Source organism: Bidens hawaiensis, unplaced genomic scaffold (assembly GCF_021521415.1).
Source record: "Bidens hawaiensis isolate Kalapana, Puna unplaced genomic scaffold, B.hawaiensis_p1.1 tig00058284_1, whole genome shotgun sequence".
NCBI lineage: Eukaryota > Viridiplantae > Streptophyta > Magnoliopsida > Asterales > Asteraceae > Bidens > Bidens hawaiensis.
In genome coordinates this window covers 33,277-55,254 of record NW_027500532.1, presented here as the reverse complement: position 1 = coordinate 55,254, position 21,978 = coordinate 33,277, and the positions used below count along the sequence as shown (strand labels likewise).

General features: G+C 35.5%; 1 non-coding gene and 3 pseudogenes across 2 annotated transcripts; 2 read left to right on the top strand and 2 right to left on the bottom strand.

The window, feature by feature from the left end:
* Nucleotides 1–1,143: 1,143 nt before the first annotated feature.
* LOC143602291 (putative NOT transcription complex subunit VIP2) lies at nucleotides 1,144–5,468 on the top strand (annotated as a pseudogene). The gene is made up of 13 exons (XR_013147807.1): nucleotides 1,144–1,332; nucleotides 1,427–1,544; nucleotides 1,617–1,789; nucleotides 1,887–1,935; nucleotides 2,011–2,160; nucleotides 2,255–2,458; nucleotides 2,560–2,655; nucleotides 3,942–4,030; nucleotides 4,115–4,249; nucleotides 4,331–4,744; nucleotides 4,810–4,904; nucleotides 4,997–5,141; nucleotides 5,218–5,468. The product of XR_013147807.1 is annotated as a putative NOT transcription complex subunit VIP2 (transcript).
* On the bottom strand, nucleotides 1,455–1,535 carry LOC143602293 (small nucleolar RNA snoR35). Its single transcript, XR_013147808.1, has one exon. It is a non-coding gene; the product is annotated as a small nucleolar RNA snoR35 (small nucleolar RNA).
* A 2,675-nt stretch (nucleotides 5,469–8,143) lies between the features above and the next one.
* On the top strand, nucleotides 8,144–18,339 carry LOC143602286 (protein HAPLESS 2-like; annotated as a pseudogene).
* Nucleotides 18,340–18,617: 278 nt separating this feature from the next.
* On the bottom strand, nucleotides 18,618–21,526 carry LOC143602290 (cytochrome P450 87A3-like; annotated as a pseudogene).
* Nucleotides 21,527–21,978: the final 452 nt, after the last annotated feature.

Below are 21,978 nucleotides of genomic sequence, written 5' to 3'. Positions count from 1 at the left end.
AAAGGTGCAGTCCCTTAGCAATTTCAGTGTTCAGATTCCGATTATAGATGCTAAATAGTTTTAATGTTTACAACAGACATTTTGGTCAATGCAAGTTTATTAGATGCTTTAGTCATGGAGTTTATTTGTATATGGCCGACTATTTTTAAAAATATACGCCTCCAAATAAGTTAATATCGTGGTTTCGGTGACCAAATGTTAGTTTAAGGTATGCTATAAAGCTCGGGAAAAACATTTATTGCGCGCGGAGGAGTTATTAACATATCTTTTTATTTGTTTGGCAAGTTTTATATTTAGGATAATAAAGATCATAAATATTTGATCATTGAATGTTTCTGGACTCGTTGCGTGTATCATTTAAATCATGATGGAGAAACACGCAAGACATTGTAACAATAAACCATCTAGCAATCCTCACATGCCTCTAAATTGGGTATTATACTTTGCTGCATATTTTCTTGATTCGCATCTTGTTTTGTGATTTTGTTGTGTTATTATGACCAATTGAATTTCTACAATTCAGCAGCTGTGCGCACTTGTAATCTGAATGCTAATTACCTTGATATCTGGTTATATATACATGTCTTGGTTAATAAATTAAAAACATCTTATTTCTGGGACCAGATCTTAATTTGATATTCTCTCTTAAAAGCCTCATGTTGTCATCGGGCAATTTCGGTTATTTTATATATATATTTCATTGAGTGCTTTAGAGAATTCTAAGTTGCATACTTAATTTTGTTTACCAATATGAATGTTTTTAGAATAATAATGTGTATATTTAGTAGAATGTTAAGTAATTGATTCGATACAGGAGAGAACTAGGTGAAACACAAATTATAGCAAGAATGAAAATTTTAAAAATAAATTATTCATTTTTTCAATCTTAAAAAACTTTAAAATAAAGGAAAATGGTAAAAATTTAATGGTTATTGTTTCTCACTCTCCTAGAATTCAGAAAATGTTTGAACATATTAGTTTGAGTGTTCAATTATGTATATAAACTACATGTGTAGGTACATGGTACATAATTACAGCACATATAAAAAAATTAGTTTGATGGGTTTTTATGTACGGAACATACATACACATGTGTATGTAAGAAGCACAAAATTTTAGAAACATGAAATGTTGATAAAAAAGATAAAAAGATTTAGATTTGTTCCTTTAGTTAGCGCATCAATTGCGTGTTCTGTAATGATCCCCACCCTATATATATCTATCTCAGTGATTGGGCTGCTGCAGAATTAATACCTAAACAAACAAAACTAGAGAAGAATGCTTTGAGGCCATTTGTCTTGGCTTTCTTCTACAATGTCCGGAATACTAAATGTATTTTCTGTTTTCCATTCTTATATTCATTATAATGATTTTTCATTAACGCTTATTTATATATTTAATAATTTGTATTGTTTTTTGTTTTCAGTCAGGTGTGAATGGCTCAACAACAACTTTTCCAGATGCCACTGGAAGAGCTTTTACTTCAGCATTTACTTCTCAGTTAGGTTCTTCTGCTGCTGATATGAACCACAATGACGCAATAGGTATTGCTCAAGTTTTCCAATTCTACCTTTCAATTCTTGATTTCTTTACAGTTTACACTCGCTTTGTAAAAGACGTTCTAGGGTTGCGAAGCATAAATGGCAGCTACATCATTCCCAGCATGTCCGGTGCATACACATCAAGGAATTCGGGATTAAATGGTCATTTGAATGGTGTACAACCAACTGCAGGAAGTATTTCTAACGGACGATATGCAGTAAATAATCTTCCTGCTGCACTTTCTCTGGTATTCTGTCATGAAACACAGTTGTCAGTTTATTACTTACATGATTGCTCTAACTTTGATGCACACACTGTTTTCTTGTGTGCTTTTTTGGGTAAAGCAATCTGGTGCCAGCTCACTTGGACTTTCAGGAATTTCAAATAACGGAGGTATGGCGCTGTATCGGTTTATATAAGGTTTTAATATTTGTTTTATTCCTCATTTGTTGAAAAGTAAAATTTCAGGGTCGGGTCTAGGTCAAAGTATTGGCAACAGAGAACAAATTATAAGCTCAATGGCAATGGGTAACCTTGTTAATGGTGGAAACATTGGAAGGAGTTTAAGCTCGGGTGGACTTAATATGCCCGGTGTTGCTTCTCGATTAAATCTAACTGGTAACATCTAACCCTTATTTTATGTATTTTTTTTTATTCTGTGTTTATTGGTTAGTAACTTGGTGTGCTCTTTGATTGACACCTGGAACTTTAGCACCCCAGATGGTATCACTACTAGGAAATTCCTACTCTGGTGGTGGAGGGCCACTTTCACAGAATCAATTTCAAGCTGGAAATAATCATTTAAATTCAATGGCTTTATTATCTGAGCTGAATCGTGACCATTCATTTGACATGAATGATTTTCCTCAATTAAGTGGTCATCTTAGCTCTGCTGGTGGTACTCAAAGACAACTAGGTATTATAGCTTCTGAACTATACAATACCCGCATCATCTTTCTGTTTAATTCCCTTTTATTGAGTAAAGCAGAGCAATATTTTTATCTTATTAATATGCAGGGGGTTTAGCACGTCGGCAAAATGTTAGTTTTATGCAACAAAGCCAAGAATTTAGCATCCAAAATGAAGATTTTCCAGCTTTACCTGGATATAAAGGTACACCAGTCATCTTCTCTACCTTGACCAATTGACTTTAGTTACTTACTTTCGAGTTATAATTGCACATTCTGAGTTATGGTTTCAGGAGATAATAATATTGGCAGTAAGATGGTTTTGTAGTATTAGTTTAAATGATAGAAGCAAAACACTTAGATTATCAAGTAGGCGAATATTGGTTATGTTGCTGTGCTTGAATGGTGTCATTGTATATGTGCAATATGGGTTAGGTAATAAGAAGGGTATTACAAATTGGTAAATGTATGAAAATACACACTGGTATATTCTTCCTTTTCACCAATTCTCTATTAATACATTAAGTGAAAAAACTCGGTTAGTTTAAGATAACTATTATAAAGATAAAGGATAGTGGCTTCTTGGTCAATTTGATGATCTGGCAGTCACGTGTTTCAAGATGACAGAAAGCACCAAAGTGTACCGAAAGACAAACGGTTCACGTGTCGCAAGCTGAGAGAAAGCCCCAAAAGCTACCAACTGCATCGATCCGGTGATCCTTTAAGAAACTTAATAGTTTTGATCCTCTCATATTTTTCCCCCTTTGTGTATACACTCACTTCACCTTCTCATCTTAAACTCCATTTGGGGAAATTTATAATCCAAGAATCTTTTATTACATTTTCGTGTGTATAATTCAACTTCTGGAGCTTGGAAATGAAGATTGAGGTGACCTGAAGGTTTGTGTGGAGGAAAATATTAAATCCCTAATTTTTCTTTCTTCGTGGAAGGATCTATAAAAGTCCTAATTTCTTTGTGGCCGTTTTGATTGTCTTTCAACCAATCTATCGGTTTCAAAGTAATATTGTTATCTGTATCATTTGGAAAACATGGGAGGTATGTTTATTATTGTGAATTACCATTAATAGATAGAAAATTGGACTCTGTTTCATTTGATTACAGTATGTAGCATTTATCTTACATTTCCATTATTTGATCTCATCTTTCCTGAAAAGAAGATTTTATTTTATATTTCCTTTGAAGAATTGACCCTTTTGAGATTAAAAATAACCCGAATCGATCCGATCTATTCGTAAAAGGGATTACGAAATCTTATTAGGTTTGTGTATCAGGATTAGGACTAGGATCAAATATCTTTCAAATGAGCGGTTAAGAAAATCTATGAAGAATAAAGTGTCAAATATGATCAAATTTATACTTTATTAGATTACTCGTTACTGACATTCTGTTATATATTTACTTACAGGGTAGTGATTTTGATTTCAAATCATTTAATTTAAAGTTTATCTTTGTATTTATCGTTTTTACAGGTGGTAATGAGTTTCCAGTTAATATGCACCAGAAGGAACAGCTTCGTGACAACTCAGTGTCTATGATGCAGTCTCAGCAACATTTGCCAGTAGGCCCCACAGTATAAAAACTTAATCTGCATCAAGTTTCTCATAAATTAATTAACCGACATTACTTTGTTCTTGTTTCTCAGGTTGGAAGATCAAGTATTTTCAATTTGGGGGGTGCATATTCATCACATCAACAGCAACAGCATGCTCCAATCAATGGTGGTGGGTCCTACATTCCTGCAAACACTCAAGATCTCCATTTTCATGGTTCTGAGGTGGTCTGTACTCTATACTACCATTACAATCTTCTTTTAAATAGTTTTAATTTCGTTATTGCCTGAAAATAATATTTCTTGTAGGCAAGAAACTCGGGGATGCTAGCTACTGGATCAAGGCCTGTAAACTTATCAAACACAGTGTCAGGTGGCGGGTCCTACGATCACCTCATGCAACAGTATCAACACTTTCAAAAACAGTCACAGATACGACTAGTTAACCCGTTTAGAGACCAGGATGTGAAGCCAACCCAGTCAACTCAATCTGCTGCAGACCGATTTGGATTGCTAGGCTTATTGAATGTCATCAGGATGAATAATCCTGATTTAACCCCACTTGCTTTGGGCATTGACCTGATGACACTCGGTCTAAACTTGAATTCAACCGATAATCTTTACAAGAAGTTTTCATCTCCATGGTCTGACGAATCTGCAAAAGGCGATCCTCATTATTCCATTCCCGAGTGTTTCAATACAAAACCGCCGGCACCTTTAAATGTGAGCCTCTCTCTGCTAACTTTTCAAGATTATTGGGACTGATTTTACGTTTTTGTATATTGCAGCAAGATAACTTTTCAAGATTTAATACCGAGACTTTGTTTTATATATTCTATAGCATGCCAAAGGATGAGGCTCAGTTGTTTGCAGCTAATGAATTGTATGCATATAGATTTTCTTACAGTATTTCAAAATTTTGATATTTGTTATCTTTTTGTTCTTTTTAAATGTTATTTTGACATTATGTTGCAGGCACAACAGAGGATGGTTCTACCATAGAGAAGTGCGCCTATGGTTTTCAAGGACTCCAAACATGGAACTGCTGGTCAAAACAAGCACTTATGAGCGAGGTTGTTATTTCTGTTTTGACCCCAACACCTGGGAAACTATTCGAAAGGTAGCAGCATCTTAATGACCAATTATTTTTATAAAAAAATGGTATGAAGATATTAACTTTGATTTTTTGATTGCAGGACAACTTTGTGGTTCACTATGAAATGGTGGAAGATCGTCCCCACCGTGGTCCCCCGTCGTTAGTGACTTTGAAGCGTCTGATAATCTAAATGAAGTTGATGAGATAAACCATTTAGAAGTTATTCTAGTAAGAAAGTAAGTAATCCAAATGGTTTGGTGCATAATGCAAAAGTTTAGAAAGTTGTGTCAAATCAGGATGTGTTTTGAAGTATTTTGTGTTATAAGGTTACGAACCTCTTTTAGAAATCATAAAAATGTTGGTACTTTATGTTGTGTTTCCTTTGGTTTGGTTTGGTTTGGTTTGGTTTGGTTCATGCTTTACAAGTTGTACATCGTGCATTAGATATTGGACATTATCCGATTTGCACGGTTTCTCTCTTCTAGATGCGAAGGAAGAAGATTTTGCAGGTACCATCTATCGAGCATTATTGTTGGGGGTAGCGATATTGCTTCAAATGACTCAATTTGAGTTACAAAGTCGCAAAACATGAATTGATCTTCCTAGTATGTGATCACATATGCCTATTCACTTGAATTTGTGCATAAATTATGACAAACAAGTTCAGACTATTAAACCATCATATACAAATTCTAAAAAGTGTTAAGAAACAAGCTCTTGAGACTGAGTTGAAACCGAAGAAAACTGTTACCGCATTGATGTTATGATGTTGCTCCAATAACACTACCCATAATCGCATATTATACATGGCCATTTTAAACCGAATAGAAGAGTTGACTATGTGTGAAACCGAACCGGAGTGTAGAGAGCGTATCATGTACACCCATTAAGTCGTTTTAACATGAAAAGGATAAGTGAAAGTTGAGTAATAGGGAAGAAATAAAACTTGTAATATGGTGGTGTAGTTGGGCTCCAAAGGATGGCACGACTCAATATTCGTAGACATTTATCTTTCATAAATTGTCGTTTTTATCATGTTTCTTTTGAATTTTTCATTTTGTAGACATGGTGCAACATTTTGTATACGAAATATGGGAAAACGATAATAGTGTTTTAGTTACTTTTGATGCCTATACAAGCAAGACATTTTGATCGTCGTAAGGGAGAAAGGGATCAATGAAGACACCTATGTAGACGAACATCCACAAATGAAGAATTGGATATCATGAGAAGGGGTGGAGGGAATGGAAGAGAACTATGCAGTAGGAACAATTAATGCCAATATTTAGGGCAGATGTGTTATACGTGAGACCTCATTGGAGATGCTCTTATATAAATAAACTAGTTTTAGAGCCCGTGTCACACACGGGATAATTCAAATTATAAAACTATAAGTAAAACAAATAATTACATAGCGTATATGAACAAAAATATATTACATCTATGCTTGTATCTATACAATGTGTACATAATTGATTTTATTTATATCACAAAATGATTTTTTTGAACTTAATTAAAAATATGCCCGTGCAAAATCGTACCTGAGAATGCTTCTTTCTATTGAAAAATTCATTCTCGATGTCATATATGTATAATTGAAAGAATTTTGGTTATGAACCAATTTCGAAAATAAGACTTCTCATACGATAGTAGTTCCAACCACTAGCCTAAATACAAAAGAGGCGTTACCCTTTATTGATATATTTATCAATTTACTACCCATCAAAGGAAAGTGGGGTATTAAATTGTAGCAATAGATGCTCTTCAAGAACTATTTTTTTCTGAGCTACACCATAAAAAAGATTTTGATAACTTTCAGATGGCTTCTCGACTTTGTCATAATGACAACATAAAAAATAACATGTTAACCCATTCATTTTTGTGAATATTTTGTTTCATTTGAGCATAGTTTTGCATGACATGCTTCCCATACAACGTTTTGATCACCATTGAAGGAAAAATTAATGTTGACATAAATATTTCAAATTTGATAAAAGTTAGAAGCATTAATAGGTATGGGGGTGGCATATCGAAAGTACTCCCAATCTTTTCTTAAATTTTAATAGTTGATGGAAAATAGTCAATTTGCCAAATCCCGAACTTTGATTATTTCAAAAAATGCCCTTAAAAATAAACTTGAAACCCGAGTCATGTTTAAAATTCTAACTTTCATAATTTGATATTTTAAAGTCAACACTTTGAACCCATAACAAATTTGACGATAAATCTATTTTGCATTCTCAAACTTTTAAAAATACTCAAAATTTTCATTTTTAACCCGTAACAAATTTTGACCTGAATGTAGTTAACCTGTACCAAACACCTCTATTTACCAACTTTTGACCCATAAAATCAAATTTAACTTTCACAAAAAACCCAAAACAATTTTCATATGAGAAACATGATTTGTTGTTGATTTTTTGGAATTCACCAGATATTTTGAAATATATAGTAAAATAATATGTTAATATTTATATTTATAAAAATATATAGATATTATATAAATATAGTGTAAAAGAAAAGTGAATAATTATTAATTTATTACATATATTAGTGTATATTAGTTTTAGAGGGAAAAAATTGTGAGAATTAACCAAAACATGATAAGTGTGCATATTTATTTTAATTTATTAGAACAGCAAGATAAATAAATAATGTAATTGATACGCTATTAGTTTTGTACTTTAGACGTTCACATGTCAAAATTCAAAATTGATACAAAACTATATATTCATATTACACCTAATGAAACACCTTCACATGCGTACTTTGCTTATTATTATTATTATTATTATTATTATTATTATTCACTATTGCTTTGTTTATTATTTTGTAGTAGTTGTCACGGATTTTTTTAATTAATTTTACAGTACATGATAGAACTATTTTAATAGTTCTAAAAACCATCATATAACATACTCAGTTCTTATATTCAAAAACCACTAGCAGTTATTTCCCGCCACATATTAATCATCCACATGTTTTATCATCATCATCTTCCTCTCAAACCTTAGACACAAAAACAAATGAAACTAGTCTTATTCATCTCCTTCATCCTCTCTAATCTCACCATCATCACATCCGTTCAAATCCTCTCCAAATCGAAGCTCGAAAAATGCGAAAGACACTCTTCCAACTCTCCGCTAAACTGCTCTACCAAAATTGTCATCGATATGGCGGTTCCTAGTGACGCAGTATGTTCAGTTCTTGAATTGATCTACGTGATTATGTTGATAAAAACTTAAGAATGTTATTTTTGTTTATTCGTTTTAGAGTGGTAAAGAATCGTCGATTGTGGCGAAAAGGATGAAGTTGAGGAGAAATCGGGTGATAATATAAAAAAGCTCCGGAATCCACCCGTGATTACTGTTAGCAAATCCGCAGCGTACGCCCTGTATTCATTGACATATATTAGAGTATGCATCTTGCAACTTCTTTCAGTATGCTTGCATAATCGATAAAGTTTAATAATTCTAGGGCTTTTGGTCTTAATGAGGGTCATGCTATAGCTACACTCCATATGATTTAACATTAATAGGCGGCCGTTTTGATTAAAGAAAAGGTCAAATTTTGAAAAATATTGGTCAAAACTGCTGTTTACACATCTAGACGGCCATTCTAACCATAGGAGGTCATACTTTGAAAAATTTTTTGAGCGATGCTGGATTAGTGTCAGATGATCTAATCCCACACCGTTTCAAACAGCCGTCCGGATAGAGATTGAACGAACGTTTTGACCAAAGTTTGACCGTTTATGATCAGAACGACTGCCCTAATATTGGCCAAACGACCTGACCAATAATCTTCAAAATTTGACCTCCAATGGTCAGATATTGCTCAACAGCTATTTCAAAGTTTGATCGTTTGTCCTAATATTGGCCAAACGATATGACTAATAATTTTCAAAGTTTGACCTCCAATGGTCAGAAAGTCCCGTAAGATGTTATTCAAATAGCCGTTCTGACCAGCAATTTTCAAAGTTTGATTTTTTGGTCAAAACGACCTTCCAAGGTTTTTGTGAACGGCTGTTTAATGATGTGAATCAGATGAGAGTGGTGTAGCTAATAGCTATAGCATGGCCCTTTACTACTCTAAGATTCTTTTAGTACTCATATGTTAATTGGTTCAAACAAACAGTTAAACACCTTTGTTAGAACTTTAACATGAATCTTTTTTTGTCAAACAAAGGTGTTAAATTGTTTTCTGATGCTTGCTTTGGTGTATATATATATATATATATATGTTCAGGATGTTCCTTATAAGCCTGAAGAGTGGCATGTTCAAACACGCAAGTGTGAGTCTCATGCTGGTCCAAATGTTGTTGGCAATTGCGCGAGGCAAGAATCAACATTCTTCTAGTATATATATTGTTTATCTGATCTGCAAAACTTCAAATTAAAAGTGACTTCATCTTGAAAAGATGCATAAGAACATAATGTTTTTGTTTTTGTTTTTTTGGAAACCATGAACAATAATCTTTTTATCCGAAATTAGTTGGAATATTAAAGCTAAATGAAACCAATAGAAGCTTTGAAGAGGTGCAATTCTAAGAGCAACTACTTTCTTTGGCATATTCACCTACTTATTATTTCTTCACTACTGTTCTTCATAGTTTGCGAACGAGAAAGGAAATGTAATCGCGAATACTCAGGTATTATTTCAAGGGATACAGCCTCATTGTAGCATTTTTTTTCGTATATTCTGATCATGTATTTATAGCATGCTTTATCATAAAAGATTTACAGATTCCATATTATCAAATTTTCGTTAACCTTTTTATCCTATAAATGCTCTTGGCATAGCCAATTTGTTGTCCTTGTGGGGACTGGCGTCGGATAGCTTCATCGTGTGGAAAATTTTGTAAGCTCTGTGAAATCTGTTAAATATTCTATAATGCATTTAAGTATTTAAACATTCTTTTTTTTTTTACTTCATGATATATATTGAATTGTTGTTGAAATCAGTTACTAAGTTATCGAAAGGGAAAAGGAACACCGCCCACTGCCTCCGGTTTCCAGGTGATTGGTATGGACTTTGCCATTCTTTCAATCATGCTATATGCTATGCAGGTTATAATTATTATTTTTTTTCTTAACATTTTATGTTGTGAATGTAAGCTACTAATGTAACTTGACACTATATGAATGTCTGTTACTTGTAAGAATACTTTATGCACAAAGGATTGCATATTATTCTAAAATTGTTTAACGTTTCTAGGTTCCACGTGTTCGCTATTGGCCAGCACACGATTGGGTTCAACATTCATATTAATGTCAAGGCAGGACTGAAAACTTCTGTAAGTCATTCTAAAAGTCTTATCAACTAAAACATAACCAAAATTATTGAATAAAACTGTTGAAAAAACTTATGTTGTCTTTTTCTTTCTATGGTTCTATTGCACCAGGAAGTCATTATCGGGCCTAATAATCGAACTGCCTCGTCACTTGATAACTTTCTACGAGTGAATCTTATTGGGGATTATGCTGGATATAACAGTGTTCCTTCTTTTGAAAATTTCTTTCTTGTTACACCAAGACAGGTATTTTTGTGTCATAATTATCTTGCAGGAAAGAGCTCATGAGAAAACTAACAAGTTATGAGAAAACCGATAAAACTATTACTAATCAGTAACCAATGAAACTAAAAAAAACATTAATTTCCATTTCTTTTTATATAAGGTTAGACATGTAAAAACGATAAAAAAAACTAACTTTTTTTTTAAATATGAAGCTCAAAAAGTTATATATATGTAACTTGTACGCTACATATAAGTACCTTGTATACAAGTTACATAAATGTAACTTCGTGAGTTACATATATGTAACTTCGTGATCTATATATTTAAAAAAAAAATTAGCTTTTTTACATTCGCTACCTTGTAAATAAAAGAAATGAAAAAAGTTCTAAAAAATTATTGGTGGGTAGTAGTTTTCTCGTAACTTTGTAGTTTTCTGTGGAACTGGAACCCTACCCTTATCTTGCAATCTTTAAATTATAAGTTCTTAGCTTACACATATTTATTTATTTATTTTAATACTTATGAAGGGTGGTCAAGGTCAGCCACAAGATTTGGGAAGGGACTTTTCTAGGTGGATGCTACTTGAACGAATGAGGTTCTCGTTAGATGGGCTCGAATGCGATAAAATCGGTACAAGCTTTGAAGCTTTTAGAAGCCAGCCAAATTTCTGCAATATACCATTTATGAGTTGTCTGCATAATCAATTATGGAACTATTGGGATGTGAGTAAATACATATCACATCCATTCATATTTGTTGATATTATTATTGTCTTAATCTGCTCATTTTAAAACTTGAATGTTACAGGCGGATCAGGATAGGATCCGTAGAAATCAGCTCCCTCTTTATGATGTGCTAGGAAGATTTGAAAGGATAAATGAACATCCAGTTAGGCTTCTTAGATTCTGAATATGTTATGTGATTCGATTTGAATACAAGGATTATTGGTTTCTCATTTCATTATATTCATAAAGAGGAATACAACCATTATATAGGAGATTACAAAGCTCTTGATTTAGAAATAACAATAATATGTGGCTGTCATTTTTAAGAAAGGAAACCGAATATCTTGTTTTGATGAAAAAGATGCAATTGTTCCACCAATCATGCTGATCCAATATTTTTCAATCCTTTCCTTTTAACACTCCCCCTCAAGTTGAACGGTAGGATTTCCGAAGTTCAACTTGCTCAAACAGTGGTGTAGTTTTTTTTCATTAACAGCCTTTGTTAAGATATTAGCAAGTTGGTCTCCCGATCGGACAAACGGAAGTGAAATGATTTGTGCTTCCAATTTTTCTTTAATGAAATGTCGATCTACTTCTATATGTTTTGTTCGATCATGTTGTACCGGGTTTTCTGAAATCTGAATGGCTGCTTTATTATCGCTCCAAATTTTGCTCGTTCCTTGTGGAGGATATCCTATCTCTGTCAGGAGCCTTCGGACCCAAAGGACCTCAGTTAGCCCTCTTGCGATTCCTCGAAATTCAGCTTCTGCACTTGAAAGGGCAACCACCTTTTGTTTCTTGCTTCTCCACGTAACGAGATTCCCACCAACCATGGTGAAATAGCCAGCCGTGGATCTGCGGTCACTTCTATCTCTTGCCCAATCTGCATCAGTGTATATTTGAGTTTCTAGATCTCCATTTGGTTTGAACAAGATCCCGTGCCCTGCTGTCCCCTTGAGATACCTTATAATTCTTAAGACTGCTTCCATGTGAGCTTCCTGGGGTTGATGCATAAATTGACTGACTGCTCCCACAGCATACGCTATATCAGGTCGGGTGTGGGATAGATAAATTAGTTTCCCCACAAGTCGTTGGTATCTTCCTTTGTCGGTTAGACATGCTTTTTCTTCCATGAATAATTTTTGGTTTGGAATCATCGGAGTGCTTGTCGGTTTGTAATCAACCATGCCAGTTTCAGCTAATAGATCAAGAACATACTTTTTCTGGTACATGAAGATTCCATGTTTTGATCTCAGAACTTCAATCCCAAGGAAATATTTGAGTCTCCCTAGGTCTTTCATCTCAAATTCTGTGAACAAGTTTTCTTTTAGTTTAGACATTTCTTCATTATCATCCCCTGTAATAATCATATCGTCAACATAGATTATTAGACAAGTTGTGAGGTTGCCTCTTCTTTTGAAAAACAATGTATGATCTGAGTTACTCTGTGTGAACCCATAACTTTTCATGGCTAGCGTGAATTTACCAAACCATGCTCTAGGTGATTGCTTCAAACCGTAGAGTGATTTTTTTAGAAGACACACTTCTCCTTTCCTGAAATCCTTTATGAATCCGTGGGGAGCTTCCATATAAACTTCTTCTTTTAGTTCCCCGTGTAAAAACGCATTTTTTACATCAAACTGATATAAGGGCCATTCTTTATTTGCTGCTATGGAACAAAGAACCCTGACTATATTGATCTTTGCAACTGGGGAAAAAGTTTCAGAGTAATCAACTCCGTATGTTTGTGTATAGCCTTTAGCTACCAGTCTTGCTTTGTATCTTTCAATCTTTCCATCAGGCTTGTATTTAATTGTAAACACCCAACGACAACCGACAGTTTTAGTTCCGGGTGGAAGAACACATTTCTCCCATGTTTTGTTTTTTTCAAGAGCTTTCATTTCTTCCTCCATTGCATCTTTCCAATGTCTTGACTTTAAAGCTTGTTCTGTATTCGTAGGGATCTCATCAAAGCATATTGATGCAGCAAAAGCTTTGGCCTCATCGGATAGTTTTCCTTTGGCTATGTTAGCCATCGGATATCTACTCCCTCTAGACTTCTTTTCTGGGGAGTATCTCTTTGGTGGGACTCCCCGATTTGCTCTTGGCGGCAGTACATACGTTTCTGTTGTTTCCTCTTATGGAGGAGAATTGTCCTGTGAGTTTTCCTGCACATTTTCATTGTTTTCATGGTCTTCTTGTGTAGTACCCATCTCTTGTTCCTGTACATTCTCATCTTGCCTTGATGTGTCAGTTTCAACCAAATTAGGTATAGGCGGATAACAAGTATTACTTACCTCGGATATCAGGTTGGGAGCAGTTGGGGTGGCACTGACGTTTGGATCTTCAGATTGTGACTCAACTGGGGTATATGTAACATACTTTAACCAACTCAGTGTGTCAAGATCCTCCATCCCCCCCGGACTACTGTGTTGGGAGGCATAGTAGTATTCAGTTTCAAGGAAATCACAGTTCATTGTTGTGAACATGTGACGGGTTTTTGGGTTGTAACATCGGTATCCTTTCTGATTTATTCCATATCCAACGAAGACACATTTTTCAGCACATGGACCGAGTTTATCTCTGTGTGGTTTGGGAATGTGAGCAAAGACGGTGCATCCAAAGATTCGTGGTTCAAGAGTGAGAACAGAGGGGGGGGGGGGTTGGTGTGTTCAGTGAGAACTTGTAATGGGGTTTTTGATTTTAGAATATGAGTGGGAAGCCGATTAATGAGATACGCAGCCGTAGCAAGCGCTTCTGGCCAAAAAGACTTTGGAACCTGGGATTCTATTAGAAGGGCTCGAGTTATCTCTAGTAGAATACGGTTTTTCCGTTCAGCTACACCATTTTGTTCTGGACTATGGGGACAGGTAGTTTGGTGAATTATTCCTTTGTTTTGGAAAAAACCTTTCATCTTAGAGTTAACAAATTCTCCCCCATTGTCAGATCTAAAAACCTGAATGTTTTTACGAAATTGAGTTTGGATCATGGTGTAGAAAGTGATGAATTTATCAAGGACTTCTGATTTATGTTTTAACAAATACACCCATGTCATTCGAGTGCAATCATCCACGAATATAACAAAAAAACGAAAGTCCTGACCCCCAAGAATTGGAGCAGGGCCCCATACATCTGAGTGGATTAATGAAAAAGGTGAGTCCACCCTTGTACTATTAGGTTTGAATGTTTTACGATGACTTTTGGCTAACACGCAAGTTTCACAGAATGACTTACAATTAGAAGGAAATAACTTAGGAAACAAGATATGTAAATAACTCATAGATGGATGCCCGAGTCTTCGATGCCACAACCATGCCTCTCGTTCTATTGTCCCATGAGAAAGCATTACAGCACCATTTTGAGTCACCTCATCTACGTAATACAATCCTTGCCTTTCAGTGCCACGCCCAATTATCGCTCCCGTTCGGATATCCTGCAAGATACAAAAAGTGGGCTGCATAAGGACGGAGCAGTTTAACTCCTTTGTAACATGGCTTATTGACAGGAGTTTGTGTGATAGGGCAGGTACATAAAGACAATTTGAGAGTTTAAGTGTCGGTGAAATTTCAATAGTTCCCCGTTTTTTACAATCATCGTTTCCCCATTAGCCGCTGTTATACACGACTTTGTTGGCTTGGTTGAGGTGGCGAAATCTGATAAATCATAGGTCATGGTATCGGTTGCTCCGCAATCAAATATCCATGACACTTCGGATTTCTGATTATTATTGTGGGCCATATTTGCCATACCACCTACAATGGGTTTCTTTTTGCAATTTTTGTAACTTGCTTTTATAAAGCTAGTAAATGAGGTAGATTGCCAATTTTTGAAAACTATGGGGTTTGTTTTAAAATTTCCAAACAAATAAGATGGGGGTTTTGAGACTTTTTGTCTTTCACCCCCTGTACCTATATCCATCGAAAAACCCTCTTCTCCATCTTCATCAGAGACCGCCGCCGCCGCTATCCCACCAAATCCGGTGGTGTTTTTCCGATCGCCATGATTTTTCCGGTCGCCACTAGTATCGACGTTCTTCTTTTGAGTACCGGTAACAGATGCTTTGCGTCTTTCTGGTTCGGAGTTCAAGGTGCCTTTTTTGTGGCCATCGGCCCACCAGTCGGGGTAGCCGACGATACGAAAGCACTGCTCTTTCGTGTGTCTGGTCATTCCGCAGTGGTCACACTTCAGGTGTGTTTTATCGTCCTTACCGGCTTTCCTTGATTCCGATCGGCGACCTTTAGTTACGAGACCCAACCCTTCTGTTTCGATGGCACTTAAACCGACCGCTATGCCTTGTGATTCGCTGGTGGTTGCTCCCAGAATGTTCTGGTGAGCGGTTTCTTTACGAACCACGGCATAGGCCGCCTCTACAGACGGAAGGGGGTCCAACCGGAGTATTTCCCGTTTAATGGGTTCGTACCTCCGGTCGAGGGCATTTAGAAACTGGAAAAGTTTCTGTTCTGATCGGATTCTTGCGTAGGTCTTGATGTCTTCAGGGCATTTCATGGGATTTGGATCGATTCTATCGATCTCTCCCCATACCCCTTGTAACACAATCCAGAAGTCTTCAAGGGGTCTGTCATTTTGTTAGCTTTGACATGAAGGTTGAAAGTTTGTAACTTGTCTCGTCCGCTACTGTAGGTGACCACCAGAGCATCCCACAGCATTTTCGCGGTAGGATACTCGGTTAGGTTGCCTGCGAGTATTGGCTCGATATTCTGAATGAGCCAAGAAAATACTATGAGATCTTCTTGTTCCCATTTCTCATAATCTTCACTTGTCAGTTTTGGGGGATCTGAATTCAGGTGTGACAACAGGGCTTTGGATCTTCCGCCTATGGCAACTCGGATCATACGGGTCCATAGTCCGTAGTTCTGGTTGTTCAGCTTGAGGTTAATCTGGAGATTATCGGATAGTTTTGGATTTTGAGGCTGTTGGTTGAGATTGTTTCTTAGCAGATTCTTGATTTGAAGTGACAAATCAGAACCTTCGTTGCCGTCTCCGGACATGGTGGCTTGGGTTTATTGATTTGGGGCTGAAAAAAAAAATCAATCGGTATGTGATGAGCAAGCCTGCTCTGATACCATGATTCGATTTGAATACAAGGATTATTGGTTTCTCATTTCATTATATTCATAAAGAGGAATACAACCATTATATAGGAGATTACAAAGCTCTTGATTTAGAAATAACAATAATATGTGGCTGTCATTTTTAAGAAAGGAAACCGAATATCTTGTTTTGATGAAAAAGATGCAATTGTTCCACCAATCATGCTGATCCAATATTTTTCAATCCTTTCCTTTTAACATTATGTATCTATATAAACATTTAATCACCAATTAAACTGTATGCAGAATGCAAGAAGCCATTCATTTTCCATAGGAGTTACTGAAGTTGTAAACTCAAACCTTTTGATAGAACTGAGTGCTGATGATATAGAATATGTGTATCAAAGGTTGGTACATATTTTTTTTATTTTCTTTATACTACATTTTAAGCACTAACTCATATATCTTGTTTGGTTGCAGGAGTCCCGGGAACATTTTAAGCATCACAGTCCCCACTTTTGAAGCCCTTACTCAATTTGGGACTGCCACAATCACAACTAACAACACCGGCGACGTGGAAGCCTCCTACAGCTTAACTGTAATAATATTATTTAATATATGTTCTTAATATAAGTATTGAACTAAAATTACAGACTTCATTATACATGTTTATTTTTTGCAGTTTGATTGCTCTGGAGGTGTCAATCAAATGGAGGTATACATTAAACTAACCATCAATTTTGTACTAAATAATTAATTTGAATAATTTCCTACAGGAACAATTTTTCATTATGAAGCCAAGAGAAGTCGTAAACCGATATTTTAGAGTGCAGCCAACAACTGATCAAGCTGCCAAATATTTGTGTAACGGTATGTCCCATACCATCATATTACCACATTTGTTTATAAATATTATGTTAATCTATTGCAAATAAAAAAACATCACATTGCAGCTATACTGAAAGATTCGGACTATCAGGAAACCGATAGAGCTGAGTGCCAGTTTACAACAACCGCCACAGTTCTTGACAATGGAACACAGGTATTTTATTTGTATATAATCTATACAAACAAAAATCTATGGTTTTACGATATTATATTATTCCACTAGCATATTATTTATTTTAGATGCCATGGGAACCGCCTAAGAGCGAGGAGGGTGTACAAGGCTACTTTGGAGCTTTTGAGGAATTTTGGCACTCCGTTTGGGAGTATATGGTGGACTTCATTACTGGAAAAACTTGCAGGTTAAATATTTAATCTAAGTTTTATTTAATCTCCATAAATGTTTATGTTTTATTGATCTGATTGTTACGTTACTCTATGCAAGCAGAATGAAATGCTCAGGTTTCTTCGAGATTAGTTGTCACATACGCCACATTTGTATGACATGGATGCTGTTGTTTGGTCTGTTTTTGGCAGTCTTCCCTACTGGTAATTAAGCTACTTCTAATTTTACTTTCTGAATTTTTGTTAATTATTTAACTTCCTTATTTTTTTCATTTTTATGACTTATAGTGATTATACTGATCTGGCTTCTACACGAAACCGGACTTTTTGATCCCGTTTATGACTGGTGGGAAGACCATTTTTGGGACAATGAACGAAAACTCCAACACATTAATAAACACCGGGTAGTTGATTTGGTTAAATGTCATAAGAAGAAAACAAGACATCACACAGATGGTACTCATAATGTTAAGAGAGACAAACACAAAACTGAGCACCATCATCATCATCATTTCAAGAGGGACAAACACAAATCCGAGCGAGTTAAAGGTGCAAGCATCTCGCAGCATCCGCTTTATGCTAGTAAACGGGAAGATGTTATGGAAGACGAAAACATATATTCTAGAAGTGATGATGAAACCGCAAAGACAACGCACAAGCACGGGCATATGCATTTTCGTACTAAGAGAAGAACGTAGAGGAATGACACTTTTGCTAGTTATTTATTAAGTAGTCATGTTATCATGAAAACAAGACTAGAATAGTAGAAATAGACCTGAAGGTTTTGTTATCCTATGTGAAAAGAGTTGAATGTTGTGTTTTTATGCATCTAAATTCCTCTTTTAAGTGTTCGGAATTAAAGATTCAATGCCTGAACACTAACTAAGCTATATATTCAAAGTGAGCATACACATATGAACAGGTTATATATATATATATATATTTCATTATATGATGACAAAGTCTTATACAGAGATACATGATTTACAATCACACAGTTGAAAGTTGAAACTCTCCTTATCTGTTTATTTAAATAAAAGTTGATTATTAAACATAGCAAGATCCAGAAGTGTCATATCTTAGTTCGGTTTATCTTTCTCAAAGAACTGAACATGAAATCCGTTAGGAAATTGTAAACCCGGAGTTCGTACAATATCTCCCCCTTTGATTGGTTTCCACCTAAGATTGAAAAGAAAAACAAGTTATATATCTCTATAATTCCATCTCTAGCATAGTGGTGTGTTCTTGATTTATCTTTACCGGTATTTGGTCACTAGGCAATGAAGAAAGATAGCCATTTGAAGTCTCGCAAAATCTGCTCCAACACAAAACCTCAAGCCACCTCCAAAAGCCATGAAAGTCTTTGACGCGCTTTTCAAATCCATCCCCTGCTTGAAAGTTACAATAGAGTTTTATTTTCTGTTAAGTGCAATATAGAAATAAACAGAGTCTACCTCCCATCGCCATGGATTGAATTTAAGTGGATCCTTATAGTTGACGGGGTCTAAATGAACAGCCGGGGGACATACCATTACCATCCAACCAGCCGGGATAGTGTAGCCTGCATTAAGCCGGTTGCTATATCAAGTATGCCTATGAATCTTACTATATCTAGAAACTTGTATGCCATAGTGGATATTTAGTACTTACCTTTGAACTTAATATCTTTCATAGCTTTTCTGAATACTCCTGGAACTATGTTTCCCAGCCTCAACGTTTCATTTATAAGCTGTAAAGTTAAGCTGATATTTAGTTCAAATTAGGGTGCATACACACTTTTGTAGCTTTGATCTGTTACATATAAATATATAAGAATGTTTTGGGTTATGATTATCTCAAATCCATGTTCATCTTGTCATTTTTACATACTAATATATACACTAATAATAAGACTCAGGATAATCAGTAGACCTGAAAGGTGAACGTCATCGACTTATATTCTTCCCATGCAAGTCCAGCCTCAAGGTTTTCCCTCTTTCTTAGGATTTTCTCATGTTCTTCCTGCATAAAATAACAAGTGTGAAATGATTGAAATATTTTTGGGGAATTTATATTCTTTACATACCCTTAATTCTTTCAGCGCAAGAGGGTTATCTGTAAGAAACTTGATTGCTATTGTTATCGCTTGAGAAGTTGTTTCAAAGTTAGCAAACAATAGTGCAAATATCAAGTCCAAAGCAATTTCTTCAGTAAGGATGGTATCATTTTGCTTTAGTTCTTCTAGAACGTAATCAAAGAAATCATTTTTGAACTTATTCGGCTTGGCCCGTCTTGCTTCTAGCATGTTCTTGAGCATAATCATCACCTTTTTTCTTCCCTGCTTAAATTTAGGATCAATCATGAGGTCTCTGTTGGTGATTTTAGTGGCATCAAGTTTTTTTAGGCATTCAAAATTTGAGAATCACAAAAAACATTGAGTTAGAGGGTGTGGATCGAGTACACATCGATCAAGACTATTATACAGTAATTTCTAGCACCATGGAACCTCAATGGTTGGTTCTAAGGGGCGAAACACCTAGACAAGGGGGTTCCAAGGGGGCATCGCCTTCGTTTAGACATGCGTTTTATGCCTTTTTTTTTTTTTTATCCATTTTCATTTTAGTGATTTTTTTTTCTTCTTTTTGTGTTAAAGATAAGTAAACTTCAATTCGACCGTTAATGAGGTACACGGCTGAGGGTACACACTGATGGAATATAGTATGCATATTGATCAACCCATTTATCTACCTGCATACACTTGTAATAAGCAGTTCCAGGTATCTCCAAAGGGAATGAAATTAATCCTTGTATAAAAGCTTCAAAATTTTCCCTCAAATTCTCAGACGACTTCTCTGGATCATAGCTTATCAACTTTTTCCCCATGAAGTCAAATATCATCTGATTAAACATCAGTGTGGTGTCATAGACTTGAGTAATTAATATATAACTTGCCTTTGAAAAAAAAAAAAAATTACTTACATCTGCAACTGCAGTTTTCAGTTCCACTGTTTCTTTGCTAGCCCACCTGTCCATGTTTCCGTTTGCTACACTTTCGACTTCAGAAAATATCTTTTTAAGGCTTTCCGGACCAACGGCAGTTAGTATCATGTTCTTGAGATACTTATGCAAGCTCCCATGCAAGGAACCTAGATTTTGGCTTCCAAATATCTTTGTCAAGCTCTGTGGGTACCAACTTTCAAAGGATTGGCCTTCTTGTTGGAACACCATATAATTAAGTTCCAAATCAGTTGATACTATAACTCTAAATCCAACCAAACTGGTTCAAAATATAGATCCATATCTGAAATATTAAAAGGAATGTTTATGTCAAAACCAAATGACAGCTAGAAGACTAAATTGTAATAAAAAAGGTGAGTGGTGACTTGCTATCTCTGCCCATTTAAAGTTAACTGCTAAGATCATGGTACTAATTTTTCTCTAACAAGTCAATCAAATGAGTTAATAAGATAGTTTCAAAGTTGTCCAAAGTATATACAAAATTTCAAAGTGTGAAGTGCATAAAAGGAACTTAATAGTTTTGTGAAAAAGGATTAATTAATTTGTACTAATATTTCTAATCATAATTAACTCATTATTTAGCCAAACAAAGTAATTGCCCATGCTAGCTCACTCATTGTTTCACATCTTATCCGGCCGGCCTGTTCATTTAATTTTAACACCTCTAAATAACAAACTATACATTCACCTTTTAATTCTGTTCTTGATAAATGGAGGAGTATCCCAAGTTCGATTTGGGGAGAAGAAGTGTAAAGTTTCACCGAGTAGCGGCCAACCCATTGAACCAGGAGGAAGGTTTCCATTGCATAAAGGGTTCAACCATCTGTAAACCCAATGGGTAATGCTTACTACAATCAAAGCTGCAATGCATAGACCAACAAGCAACATTTTTGGTGTGCAAGAATTGAAAGAAAGTAAGATGGGAATGATTGGTGAGGAGGTATTTATACCAAGTGTAGTGGGATGCCACGTCACTGCTAAATTAGTGGTTAAACCATTACACCACTCCAAGTAGATGGCACCATATAAGGATGAGCCTTCTTGGCCTTTTGGGCGCGCAAGAGGCTCCAAATGGTAGGACCGGCTAACAGTCCATTAATGGGTGCGGGTTTTAAAGATCTGGCCAGGAGTTTGATCAAGTAAATTGGAGGCAAACGTGGGTTGTTAACAATGCATGGAGATATTTTGTGTTGATTACTTAATTATATGTTTACTTGTTTTTTACGTATGAGAAAGTTTAGTGGGTCCTTCTTTTCTCCAAGTTCTGATGACCATTACACCATGCGAAATGGATGGAGCTCCTATTGAATCGTCTTGCGCTATGTGATGCCACGTCATCA